The 13192-nt window shown below is 47.5% G+C and overlaps 1 protein-coding gene across 1 annotated transcript in view; it reads left to right on the top strand.

Annotated features, from left to right (window-relative positions):
- PRSS55 (serine protease 55) overlaps positions 1-13192 on the top strand; it is a 60124-nt gene that overhangs the window by 45909 nt on the left and 1023 nt on the right. The gene's annotated exons all lie outside the window — the stretch shown is intronic.

Raw genomic sequence — 13192 nt, 5'->3', positions numbered from 1 at the left:
ATCATGGTTCAGTGATTCCATGATGTCATGGCTCTGTTATTTTATGATTTTATTATTTTTATGATTCCATGATTTTATGATTCCATGAGTCCATGATATCATGGTTCTATGATTCCATGGTGTCATGGCTCTGTAATTTTCTGATTTTTATGATTCCATGATTTCATGATTTTATGATTCCATGATATCATGGCTCTATGATTCTGTGATGTTCTGGCTCTGTGGTTCCATGATTCCATTATATTATTGTTCTATGACTCTGTGATTTTATGATTTTTATGATTCCATGATTTTATGATTCTATGAGTCGGTGATATCATGGCTCTATGATTCCGTGAGATCATGGCTCTGATTCTATGATTCCATGATTCTGCGATTCCATGCTTCTAAGATTCCATGATTCTGTAATGCCATGGCTCTATGATTTTATGATTTTATGATTCCATGATATAATGGTTCCATGATTCTATGATGTCATGGATCTGTGATTCCCTGGTTCTGTGGTTCCCTGGTTCCGTGATGTCATTGCTCTATAATTCTATGGTGTCATGACTCTATGATTCCATGATTCTGTGATGTCATGGCTCTCTGATTCTATGGCGTCATGGCTCTGATTCTACGATTCCATGATTCTGTGATTCCATTCTGCTAAGATTCCATGATTCTGTGATGTCAAGGATATATGATTTTATGATTCCATTATTCCATTATATCATGATTCCAACCCCCTGTGATGTCAAGGCTATACGATTTTATGTTTCCATTATTCCATTATATCATGGTTCCATGATTCTGTGATTTCCTGGCTCTATGATTCCATGATTCCATGTTTCTTTCTATTATTCTGCTATTCCATGACTCCATGATCCCATGGTTCTGTGATTCTACGACCCGATATTTCTGTGACTCTTAAGAGTCGGTGATTCCATGACCTTGAGTCCGGCCTGGAATTCCATCCCTGAAGAGAAACACGACAACCTCACGTTTATCAGCAGCAGAGGGCGTCCAACGCACGCGTGTCCCTAAATCCCGAGCTCCAACAGCAAATCCGACGGCGGCCAAAATTACCCGGAGCGCAGCCGATGCTTCCCCGCCAATTGTGCCGCTGCCCCGGGTTTCCTTCCCCGCTCCGTGCTCGGTGCCATACGGGAGCTGCAGAGCCGATTGTTCGCCCTGTGGCCCCCGCAGACAGGATACGAGCCCAGTGCCAGGTGTGGAATTATTTTCCTGCGTGGTGCTGTAGCATGGGAATTGTTGATAACGCTAACAATGCGGCAAAGGAAAAGTGGGAGAGGAGCGGGACAATTCAGCAGCCTTTGAAAGCTCTGGGGACGTGGAAAAAAACCCCTCCCCCTATTCATGTGTCTCCAAATCCAAGTTCTTAAGGATGGAAACGGGGGTGTTTTTACTGGGTGAATCCCTCTTACAGCCTGGAACTCCTCAGTGAGCCTTGTGCTGTGGTATCAGTCACCCCCCTGGCTTAGTGGAGGTAACTTTGATTTATCCCAGCAGCCTGTCAGGATGGATCAGTTTCCCAGGGACCAGCTCCCTATCCCTGCTATGTTTTGCTGGTGCTGGGGGCACAGCCTGCTCTTGGTGAAAAGCAGGTGGGGGACAGTGGCTGCAACAAAGTGCTGGGGACTGTGGTGCAGGAGGAGTTTTGTGGGAAAACAGGGTCAGGCCCTGCATCCAGACTCCCTTTGGGATGTTGAGAAAGTCACTAATTCTTGTTACTTGTGAACGACTGTAGAAATAATCAGATTTGTAGGGTTGAAACCATACACAGCGATGCAGCACCATGTGGCACCAAAGAATGTTTCCCCACCCTGCATGGCAGCATCCTGTGGGTCTTCCAAGAGAGCATTAAGGGCTGACTTGCAGAAAAAGGGGCTGATGCCCTTTCTCCTGAACTCCTGAGCTCTCCAGGACTCAGGGTGAGACTTCAGCTGGGTTTTCAAGTTTGCAGAGCTCTTGCCAAGCTGGTGCCACCAACCTTTGTCACAACGCCAAGCTCTTGCAGCAGCCAAGAGGCCACTCTGTCCCAGCCAGCTGAGACCCCTCGGGCTCACTGCCACAATGACACCTCCCTGTTGTCCGGCTCACAAATCCCAGAACTTCTGATTAGGAACTGTTTTGTCAGCATTTGGCACTGCCCCAGCAAAAGTGACACCAATTATTCGTGTCAGCTCCCCTCTGAAAGCAGGAGATGTATGAAATCTCACGCCAGGACAATCCATCATGGCTTGCAGTGGGATTTGGGACCTGTCATTCTGAGGGGGTATTGACTGAGCGTGGCTTCTTCCAGGCCACAGAGGTTATGGGGATCTTTATATCATCCCCAGCAAGACTGAAACTGAAAAATGAGCCTCAGAGTCTCTCAGCTTGGGTAAATGGTTCAACTGAAAGTTAATTCAGGCTGCTACTCATTTATGTAATTAATTTTAATAACTGAAGCATGTTTTAATGGCAAATGTTTGCTTTAAATTAAGCAGGGACCATGCCTTATTTCTGTTTTAGTATCAGTTTAGGTTAAAGTCTTACCACCAGAGTGTATGGAGACCTCTTGTTTTGCTCAAGGACCACTGGATTTTTCATATTGACCTTTTCCTGACTGGCAGCAGCTGGGCTTTTGGCCTGATATGAGGCTCTGCTTGCAGCTAGGATGGGAAATGGTGGGAATGCAGCTTGGAAGACAAGAATTGGTTTGTGCCTGAGGTGGTTTTGGGAAAGTCACATCACATCCATGATCCTTCAATGCTTCCTTGCAGTTTAATGAAAATAATAATGAACATCTTGAATTATTGGTGGCTCTGCTCATCCCACAGCTCATGTCAGCTCTGTCCTGAACTTTAATCCTCACATTTTGCTGTCTGCACCTCACTTTCCTGCTAAAATATCACTGTGGGTGAGTCTGGGACACCTGGGCCATCCCTTTTCCTCTTTCTTCATAGCCTCATCCAGGGACAGTCCCGGGTGAGGATTTGCAGGTCACATCCCAGTGGTGCAGGAGTGATGAGCACAAACCATGTCCTGAGGACTAAATCTATAAAATCACACAAAAAACAGCAGTCTTCCATGCCTGGAAGTGTCCAAGGCCAGGTTGGAGCAAACTGGGATAGTGGAAGGTGTCCCTGCCCATGGAGAGTAGAATGGGATGAGCTTTAAGATCCTTTCCAACCCAAACCATTCCAGGATATTTTTATTCTACCTCTGTTAGAAACTTGCCATCACCACCATGAGACAACCACAGAGAAGTCACCTCCTGACCTCCCCAACACCCAACTCCCACCCACCCAAATGCCAGGCAGGTGGAATTAAGGAGCCTGGGTGCCCCTGGGCAGGAAAATGCCGATTGCAAGTGCCCTTGGTATTTATTGAATGAACATCCCCATCCTCAGTCTCACGTTGAAACTATCAACCAACAAAAGCACCCAGTGAGGCATTGAGGAGGGGAAAATTCAGGCCAGGAGCAGGATAAAAGTGCACTTTTCTACAATTCAGAATAGTTATTCTGATTGTTTTAGCATTTTTCTTCTCCAAACCACCAGGAACAGGTGCTCTGCTCGTAGAGGAGAACAGGAATGTAATAAAACAACCTCTGAGGTCTCCTTCTCCTCAATGCCATGGCTACACCCTACCTGCAAATTTGGATCCTTCTCCTGCCCAAAGGGCAAGTTCAGCCTGGTGCAGTGCTTATGGGATTTCTCAGTGTTTGCAGGAACCAAGGGAGCCAGAAAATCTGTTTTTCTCAATAAAACAGCTTCAAAATTCACCCCAGATCTTGGTGGCAGGCAGAGCTGGAATGATCCAGGCACTCTCCATCCTGGAGCTTTGGGAGGAGCACTTGACACCCACCTCCTCTGCACTGACCTTCACCCTTGGGTGTGCCTGCACTAAGCTGCTCTTCTCTGACAGTTCACTCACCCCATTTCTTGCCACCTGTCACCTTTCCTCTCTTCCCTTGTAATTTTGGGCTGACTCACTGCCAGGTTATGCCATGCCCAGTACAATCCCTTTGGATCCTCAGAGAGGATGCCCACAGTCTGCAGAGTGAGCACAGCCTTGACCTTTGAGGACAGGAGACAGGGGCCAAGAGGGATTTAGGCTTCTGAAAGGCCATTGTCACCCATGTGGGACCAGCTCAGGGCTGTAGTCAAGGAGAGAAGAGAAGAGAAGAGAAGAGAAGAGAAGAGAAGAGAAGAGAAGAGAAGAGAAGAGAAGAGAAGAGAAGAGAAGAGAAGAGAAGATTTCCAGGGGAAAACACTAAGATGGTGCTGAGGACACAGAAGACTCTGGGTTATCTGCAGTTCTGCTTGTGCATGGCAAGCGAGGATGTTGGCTGAGTTGGATGTGCAGCTCCTGCCTTTCTCCAGCCTCAAATGATGGTTCTGGACCCAAATCACAGGGATTTTCTCCCAAATGCAGAATACCTGCTGCAGAGATTCCCACTCAGAATGCAGCTAATGCCCACTGTTCTCCTGGCTAACGTCACTGAAGGAAGGGCTTTAGCAGTATTTCTAGTCCAGTTGGGTTTCCCTGGTTTATTCATTGTTTTCAGAGGAAAACAAATCCTTGGACCTGTGAAAATGTTGCGATGACTTTCAGCAGAGCTGTTCATTCATGGTCAAATGGGATATTTTGAGCAAGGGGAGGAAGTGTTTTTCTTTTCTTTAAGTACACCACAAACTCTTCCTCTGTGCCAGGAATGCAGAATTAAATCCTAATTAAAGGCTGTAAAAACACAGTGAATCTGAGAGGCCAGGAACAGGTACATATTATCGCCCCTTTCATAGATCATACAAGCTCTGTAGTGACATAATAAATAATCCCCCCTAAGTTTTTAAAGGTAAAAACCAGCAAATCATTAATAATGTCTCTGGCACCATATATCAAACTGAAGCCTTCCTCTTACAGCTGATCCCCAGCTATTCCCAGCTGCCTTTTTACATTGCTGCTTCCCCCCTTTGCCCTGCTCATTCTTCCCATCTTTCCTGCTGCAGTGTTCCTGTGCTTTGTCCACCTGTGTTTATTTCTGCCGTTCAGTGAAGAGCTGCAGGTCTGGATAAGGCAAGAAAACACATCTCACACTCCTTAAACCCAACCTCAAGAGGTTTTAAAACTTGCCTGGACAAGAAGAGACAGGCACAAACTGTTTTTCGGGGTAGAGAGAGGAACTGGATGATGATGTGGTAGTTTCACTTATTTCTGGCACACCTCATCTATTTACACTGCTGTCTGTAGTGGTGGAGCACTTCCCTCCACGTCAGTTTTGTTGTCTTGTCACCGTCTCTTTTTTGATCTTTTAACATTTTTCTATAACCCCTTTTTCTATTTTGCTTTTATTTATCACAGACTGTCTCAGTCTGTCTCTCTGTCATTCCATTTCTGAAGGGTTGGGATACAATCTGTTCATGCTTAGTGTACTCAGTTCTTCCAAGATCACAGAATCATGGATGGGTTTGGTTTGAAAGAACCTTCAAGACCATCCAGTTCCTACCCCCTGCTATGGGCAGGGACACTACCCACTATCCCAGGTTGATCCAAGCCCTCTCCAGCCTGGCCTTGGACACTTCCAGGGATCCAGGGGCAGCCACAGCTTCTCTGGGCACCCTGTGCCAGGGCCTCCCCACCCTCACAGGGAAGATTTTCTTCCCAATATCCCATCTAAGCCTGCCCTCTGTCAGCTTAAAGTCATTTTCCCTTGTCCTGTCACTGCATGATCTTGTAAAAAGTCCCACTCCAACCCTCTTAAATTGCTGGTCTCCTTGGGATTGTCATCATTAATATATCTCCATATGACCATTATGTATAATCACAGGGATTATTCCAGTGGGGTCTCAGTCCAGTTGCCTGATTTCTCCTCTGTCCCATGATGTGGGGTTTTATCTTTCCTCTCTTTAGGCATTGAGGGAAGACTCCACAGAGATCTCACAGAGGAAGAAAGGACTGCAAACATGGAGAAAGGGTAGTCTTTTGCTAGGTTCCTCCACCTGGAAGATGCAGATCCAAATGCAACACCTTTTTTTCTGAAAAATGTAAAAGCAACTCACTTCAGTGGCTGAACTTCATATTTTATGCCTGGATTTTTTTTTCCCCTCAGGTTCGGGAGTTACTGCATCTGTAATCCCATTCCTGAAAAAATGCAACTCTCTGCCAGTTGGGATGAACTACTGGGATGCACTACTCACTAAAGGTGAAATTTCTCCCTCAGTGCGTCTCTGACTCACTTTGTGAGCACCTGCTCAGAGAAACTGTAGCTGCCCCATCCCTGGAAGTGTTCAAGGCCAGGTTGGATGAAACTTGGAGCAACCTGAGATGGTGGAAGTTGTCCCTGCTCATGGCAATGGGTGGAACTGGATGATCTGTAAGGTTCCTTCCCACCCAAACCATTGAAGGATTTTATTACTCTATCCTTTCTCTCCTTGATGCTCAGGGTAGGGTTCACCTCACTTTAGAGACAGCTCCAGTTTATGGGCACAGGAAGCCAGGGTGTTGGAACCCAGGACATCTCTCTGGATGCCCTGGATGGCTCAAAGCCCTGGCAGGGGCTCAGAGACCCTGGAATGCAGCCAAAGACACCTGGAAATTTGATCTCAACCCATGGAGCAAACTACCAACTTTGTATGAAGAATTACAGGTCACAAAAGTTTAAGTAGCATAGCAGTAGCAATCACAGGGTGAAGGGAAAAATTTTGGAGCACTGTACAGGGGGGTTTTGGACCTTGTACAGGGGGGTTTGGGATTCTGTACATGGGGGTCAGGGGCTCCAAGATGGAGGGATTTGGGCGTGCCCCGTCCTTCTTCTTTCTTCTCCCTGGCATCCATGTTCAGGATGATGTTGGCACTCAGAGATTGGTTTAGAGTAGAAAGTCACTGTCTAACAGAGATGATAGGTATTGGAAAATAACTGTAAACATAGTATACATAGTTTTTAGTATAAAAGATGGCACCAGCCTGAGAGACGGGGAGAGTGCACTCGGCTGTCCTGCTGAACAGACCTCGGCTGGGCAAAGAGAAAATATTGTAGATAAGAATTAATAAACAAGATTGAAGACCGAAAAACCTGAGGGTCCAGACTCGTCCTTTGAAAGTGCGGCCACCCAGAACCACTTTTCCTGTATCGGGGCAGAGACAAATAACAGCGAACCCCGATACCAGGGCAGCTGCAGGTGTCCCCAGGTGAACTTCCTGTCAAACACCAGTTACAGGGAGCAGGGGTGACTCACCTGTCCTTAAACAGGTAGCAAGTGCCCCTTGAAGTGCCCTCTGGTTCCTGAGCTGCCACATGCAGAGGGCAAAACCACTCCTCAGTGGAGTTTGGGCAAACATTCAGGAGAGCCTGCTGTGCATGGATCACATCCATGACAAATCAGCTGCCACTTGTACACGTGGCACCAATTTAATCCCAATTCATTCATCCCTGCTAAATTGAATTGCAGCTTTTGGTGCTGAGGGGAGTCCAGAATGGAAGGGAGGTGGGAGGGCTGCATGTATTTATGGATGCTGGGAAGTGATGGAGTGTTGGCACGGGTGTCCCAGGGCTGCAGAGATTTGTACAGACCTGAGGTTACACATGCCCTTACATCTGGGAAGGATGAGGATTGCTTTGCTCTTTCCCTGCTGTGTCCACCTGTGATTGGGTGACTCCAGCAGGGTGATCAGGGTCTCCAGGAAGGCAGGGTGAAGCTTCAGTTCATCACCCATTGACATCCACCCAGCATTCCCCCAAATGGGAGACAATTCCTTAGTCATTAGATGAGAATTCCGTTGTCTTTGCAATGGCCTTTCTCTCCTCCTCTTCATTGCCACAGGAAAGCTGTAGAATCACAGAATATCCTGAGCTGGAAGGGACCCACAAGGATCATCCAGTCCAACTCCTGGCCTCCCAACCCTAACAATCCCACCTTGTGCATCCCTGAGAGTGTTGTCCAAATGCTCCTGGAGCTCTGGCAGCTTTGGGAATGTCACCATTCCCTGGGGAGCCTGTTCAGTGCCTGACACCCTCTGGGGGAAGAACCTTTCCCTGATATCCAGCCTAACCCTCCCTGGCATAGCTCCAGCCATTCCCTGTCAACAAAGAGCAGAGGACAATGTCCAGTTCTGCTGAGCAAATTGCTTCTGCTTCATCAGAGATGAAGAAAATTAGTGAGTCCAACTCTCCAAAATATTGGTGTTCTGGGATCCCTGAGCTTAACAAAGGCCCTGTGTTCTTCATCTCTCCTGGGATTTCAGTGCTGCAAACCTTTAGAGTAGTTAATTCCCAAAAGGAATAGCTTGCCACCACCTACCCTGAGATGCACTGGTGGCTCTCTATTCCCATCAGTCCAATCCTCATCACATTCAAATGTCTCCATTTCAGGACGTGTTTGGAGCTGCCTGATTCTCAGCAGTGATGATCAGTGAGGAGCTTACTCATCCCTAAACCCTGCTGGGATTCACCAGCTGAGCGTGTCCCTACCTGCTTAGCTTTGGGGATTGATCCAGAGGGTGCACACAGAAGGTGCCAGCTTGTTCCTTGCACAAATTTGTTCAGCAGAAGGAAGGAGTCTCTTGCCTTTTGAGCAGTTAGACCCTCTCTCTTCAGTGCCAGGGTGCCCTTGTTAAAATAGCTCAATATGGAGCTTGAACCTCTATTTTCTATGTTACAGCAAAGGGCATTAATCCATAGGTACTCTGCACTGGTTCTCTGCCATCAAATTATCCAATGGTGCATGGCAAGGATTGGGTATTCCAGAAGTTAGGGCACTGCCATGGAAGATCATATTCTCCCCATGCATAAGTTATGCCAAGAAAACACCTTCCAGATGGGACATCTTGATACCACTCAAGAGCTCAGTTCCCTGCTTACATCCCTGACTGAAAGACACTGGTGGGAGTTGAGAAAACATTTCGGTGTCTGTTTTTGCTGGCTGTGCGTGGCATAGCCTGCTCTGAAAACACTGACCAGGTCTTTAGAGGGGATACTGGGAAAAAAAAATTTCCCTCTCAGGGTGGTGAGAATCTCAGAGTGCCCAAAGAAGCCGTGGCTGCCCCATCCCTGAAAGTGTCCAAGGCCAGGCTGGATGGGGCTTGGAGAAACCTGGGATAGTGGAAGGTGTCCCTGACCATGAAACAAGATGAGCTTTAAGGTTCCTTCACACCCAAACCATTCCGTGATTCTATGATGCTCATGGCCTATGAATATGTTAACTGGAGAAATACCAGCCTGCAGGTGTTCCTGATGACATGTAGGCAGTGGTGCTGTTTCAAATTCCTCTCCAGGTTTGTATATCCATGCCAGAGCAAAATGGATCTTCCTCTCTCTGTGGATCATCCCCACAAATCAATAGGACTCTTTTATGACACCCATCTCATCTTGAGATCCTGAGGGTCAGGAAACTGTAAAAGTCTTCCCATCTTAGCACCAACTGCAGATGTAATTAGCATAGATCTGAATTCCTGTTCATGATTATTAATGAAACTAATACAAATCCACCCTTTCATTCTCCATGAGCTGTTCTGCTCCAAAAACTGTGGTAAAAACCAAGAGCAGGATTGCTAGAACCACTCCTGATTTGGAAAAGAGACTCAGACTCCTGTGCTTGCTCGTGTTTTCAGAACCCTCGTGGAGGATGGATGCTCTGTTCCTCTCGTTTTCTTCCATTGCTGTGGGTTGTGGGATGTCCCAGCTCCCCTTGGTGCCTTCGCTGCCTTCCTGGCAGGGAACAGCCCCGAGCTGTCCCTGTCCAAGAGGGACATTGTATTCCTGTCATATTGCTGGGAAAAGGTCAGTGTCTGCCAGGATCACCAGACAGGAAGAGATAGGGAGGAGCAACAGGAAAGTGAGAGAAGGGAGGGGGACAGGGGGTTCATTTTTTTCCCCATCTTCTGTCCTTCCTCTCCAGCAGAGCCCTCCCACACATGATGTGAATCCAGGGTATGGCCAGAGATGCACAATCCTCTTTCCTTGCTCAGGGATGTCACAGGAAGGTGAAACCTGATGAGATTAGATGTGGTCCCTTGCTGGGACTGGCTGACAGCTCCAAAAGACATCTGATGTAACCAAATCCTTGCAGCGTGGGCAGTGGTGAGATAAGAAACATCTCTCACATGTGAGAGGTGCAATTTGCTCCTCAGTTCTCCTTCCCTCCCAGCACACGTTGCTGTGGTGGGCTGATATTGCCAGAGCCCTCACCAGCTTTGTCTCATTCCTTAAGTTTTCTTATTTATGAAGTGCGCCTCCAGGGCTGAAAATTAAAGTTACTACATTACTGCTCATAAAGCTAAATTACTACACTAGTTAGTTCCAAAATTTTACTCTTGATGTGAATTTGTGTTCTTGAGATGGACTTTTCAGATGGTGCCAGGTCTAATAAAATGTTTCTCACGTCTGGGAGAAGCACTATGGCTCTGTCTTTCAGGTTACTCCTTAGTGTCCTTCTATTCCCTGCCCATGGCAGGGGATCAGAACTGGATGATCTATAAGGTCCCTTCCAACCATTCTATGACCCTATGGGTCTATTTTTACTCTCCAGGTTTCTTGGGAAGCCAAGTGAAATGAAGCATGTTAGGACTGATGGGTGTTTGCCTTCCAGGTTAGGTTTGGGACAAGGTGGGAGACTGGGAAGATATCAAGGCTTCTGCCATAAAATATAAATTGGGTTATTAGAAACAAAAGGAAATTTTTATTAAGACAAAACCCTCCATTCTTCAAATCCAGATTTTAATGTGAAATCCCTGTTCCCTTTCTGCTCCATCACGTGACTGGGTTTAGCAGCCCAAACCAAATAACATGTCTGATGTCACCATAAAGATCAAGGCAAGACTAAACCTCCCCAAATACACCTTAGCTGGTGCATGGGGTCAGCGAGGTGCATGTGCAGCCCACAAGGTGAGTGAGCAGAAGAGTTGTGTCCTTCCTCAAGGACAACTTGATGCATTATCCTGCCCAGAGCAGAGCATTATCCTGCCCCATCCCTGAAAGTGTCCAAGGCCAGGTTGAATGAGACTTGGAGCCACCTGGGGTAGAGGAAATCGTCCCTGCCCATGGCAGGGGGTGGCACTGGATGAGCTTTAAGGTTCCTCCCAACCCAAAGCATTCTGTGGCTCTGTGAATTCCTGCAGGGATTGCAGCACTGGGCTGTGCCTGCCCTCCCTGAGGTTTGATGAATCAGGTGTCTGATGCAAGGAGGGACAGCCAGGGAGGGACTGCAGCCCAGGACAGACAGAGGGAGAGCCAAACCTGGCTGCATTCCTTGCCTGCCCCTGACTCCTTAAGGAGGGTGAGTCCTGCTGCTCAGTGAGATTCTCAAGAGCAGGAGCTGGTTCCTTGTACTTCAGTAGAATTCCTGCTCTGGATAACGTGGGAAGAAACTGATACTTAAAAAAGAAATACAAAAATTTGAATATTTAGCAACCACAAATCATTCTTCAAATGTTTTAGTGCACAACAAAGAGTTTTTTGCGGAGATTTACCTATGCCATTCATGAAACTTAGCATGGAATTAACTTTGAGTGGCTGAGGTTGCTGTGATGGAGAGGATGCTTTGGGATAGCTGTGGGAAGGATGGTGTTTGTTGGATCAGCCTGAGTCCTACAGCCTTCTCTGCAAGGGGATCAGGAGTACCAGAACAGGAGCCAAAGTATCCACTGCCCCAAGGCTGGACTGCCCCAGGGAGGACCCCCAGGTCGGGCTCAGTGTGGGGGGAGGATTTCTGTGCTGGAATAGACTAATTAGGCACCACAGGGAAGCATTTCCATCCGCTTAGGAGGCATTGTCCTGACCTTGCTCCTACGCCCACTCCCTCTCTGTCACAGGCCTGAAAGAGCCTGGCTCAGCTCTTTTAGAACTGGAAAATGAGCCCCAGCACCCTCCTTTATGCAAGAGCTGAAAGGTTAATACATGTCACGTCTGTCGGCCAGGACTCTGCAATAGGCAGAGCCCTTTTTACTGAGGGAAAAAAACCCCACCAGCCTGTCACAGCCTGACCTTTCCACCCTCACACTCCAGCCCCACTTTCACACCACAGGGCTGAGAATAAACACATCCTTTTCCAAGCAGGGCTGGATCCTCTCAGCTGCAGCAAAATGTGATTCCTTGCAAACGGTGCAGGTGGCTCTTAGGTAGGGGTTTTCCTGTGGATTGCAGGGATAAGCAAGCATCAAGCTCCTGGAATTAGAAAGGTCAGCAAGGATGTTTCCTGTTGGAGCTGCACAAACCCTGGTGCTCGGATCAGAGGGCAGGGAGCTAAAATTAGAAGTGGCTGCGAGGTTACAGAGGTTGCCCCTTGAGCCTGACAAGGTCATGGGGTCTGTGGCTGAAGGGCATGAGAAAATAAACATCTCCAGGCTTCATATTTTCTAGAAGATCACAGAAAATACCTCTTCTTCTGCCTTTAGCATGAGGTTTGGAATATCAGGAATTCCTCCCTAAATAATCCCTCTCTTTCCCTGGCATGTACAGGACGTGTACACACCTAGCTGACCACACCACACAGAAAAGGTAAGGACTGGAATAATTAGGGAATCCCCAGCTGAGTCACCTCCTAGAAAGGCTGTGTTGGGTGGACACAGCTCAGGAGATGTCTTGTCTTGGGATATAAAGGCTGGGTCATTCACCATTCAGAAGTGCAGAATGAGTGCCTCTCTCTGCTGAGTTTATCCTGCAACTCTGGGAATGCTTTTCACCAAAAGTAGGGCAGCACTGATGGCAGAGATGGCGAGAGATCCCACAGCCCCGGGCAGCCTGTGTTTGTTTCCAGTCTTCTTTAGACACCCTTTCCCAACTCTTTGGCTCAAGGTATCCCAGCTGGAGCAGGGCAAACTGCAGGGACTGTGTGGCCAGTGATGTAATGCATGGTCAGAGTTTAAACCAGTTTTGTGTATTTTTTATCCCACGTCCTAATCACTCCTCCTGCATCCTTGAGGAAGTGCCTCTTGGAGGAGCAGTGGGACTGATGGATTTACCCCCAAGAAAGGAGTGTCACATTTTTGAAGCAAAACACTGCACCTCCCAAACACCTGGAGCTTGATGTGTGCATGGATTTGAGTGCTCCCATCCCATCCAGTCCAGGAGGAACACTGATTCCTGCACTTTGCCAAGGAGCCATCAAGCCCTGCAGTGCAAGTTCTCCACCTTCCAATTAAAAAAAGAGGGAGTTTGCAGGGCACATCCACAAAGATCTTGGAAACTATCCCTGCCCTCCAGAGCAAA

This window comes from Pyrgilauda ruficollis, unplaced genomic scaffold (genome assembly GCF_017590135.1).
Source record: "Pyrgilauda ruficollis isolate IOZ18807 unplaced genomic scaffold, ASM1759013v1 scaffold54, whole genome shotgun sequence".
In the NCBI taxonomy this organism is placed as follows: Eukaryota; Metazoa; Chordata; class Aves; order Passeriformes; family Passeridae; genus Pyrgilauda; species Pyrgilauda ruficollis.
This window is presented reverse-complemented; position numbering and strand designations above follow the sequence as displayed.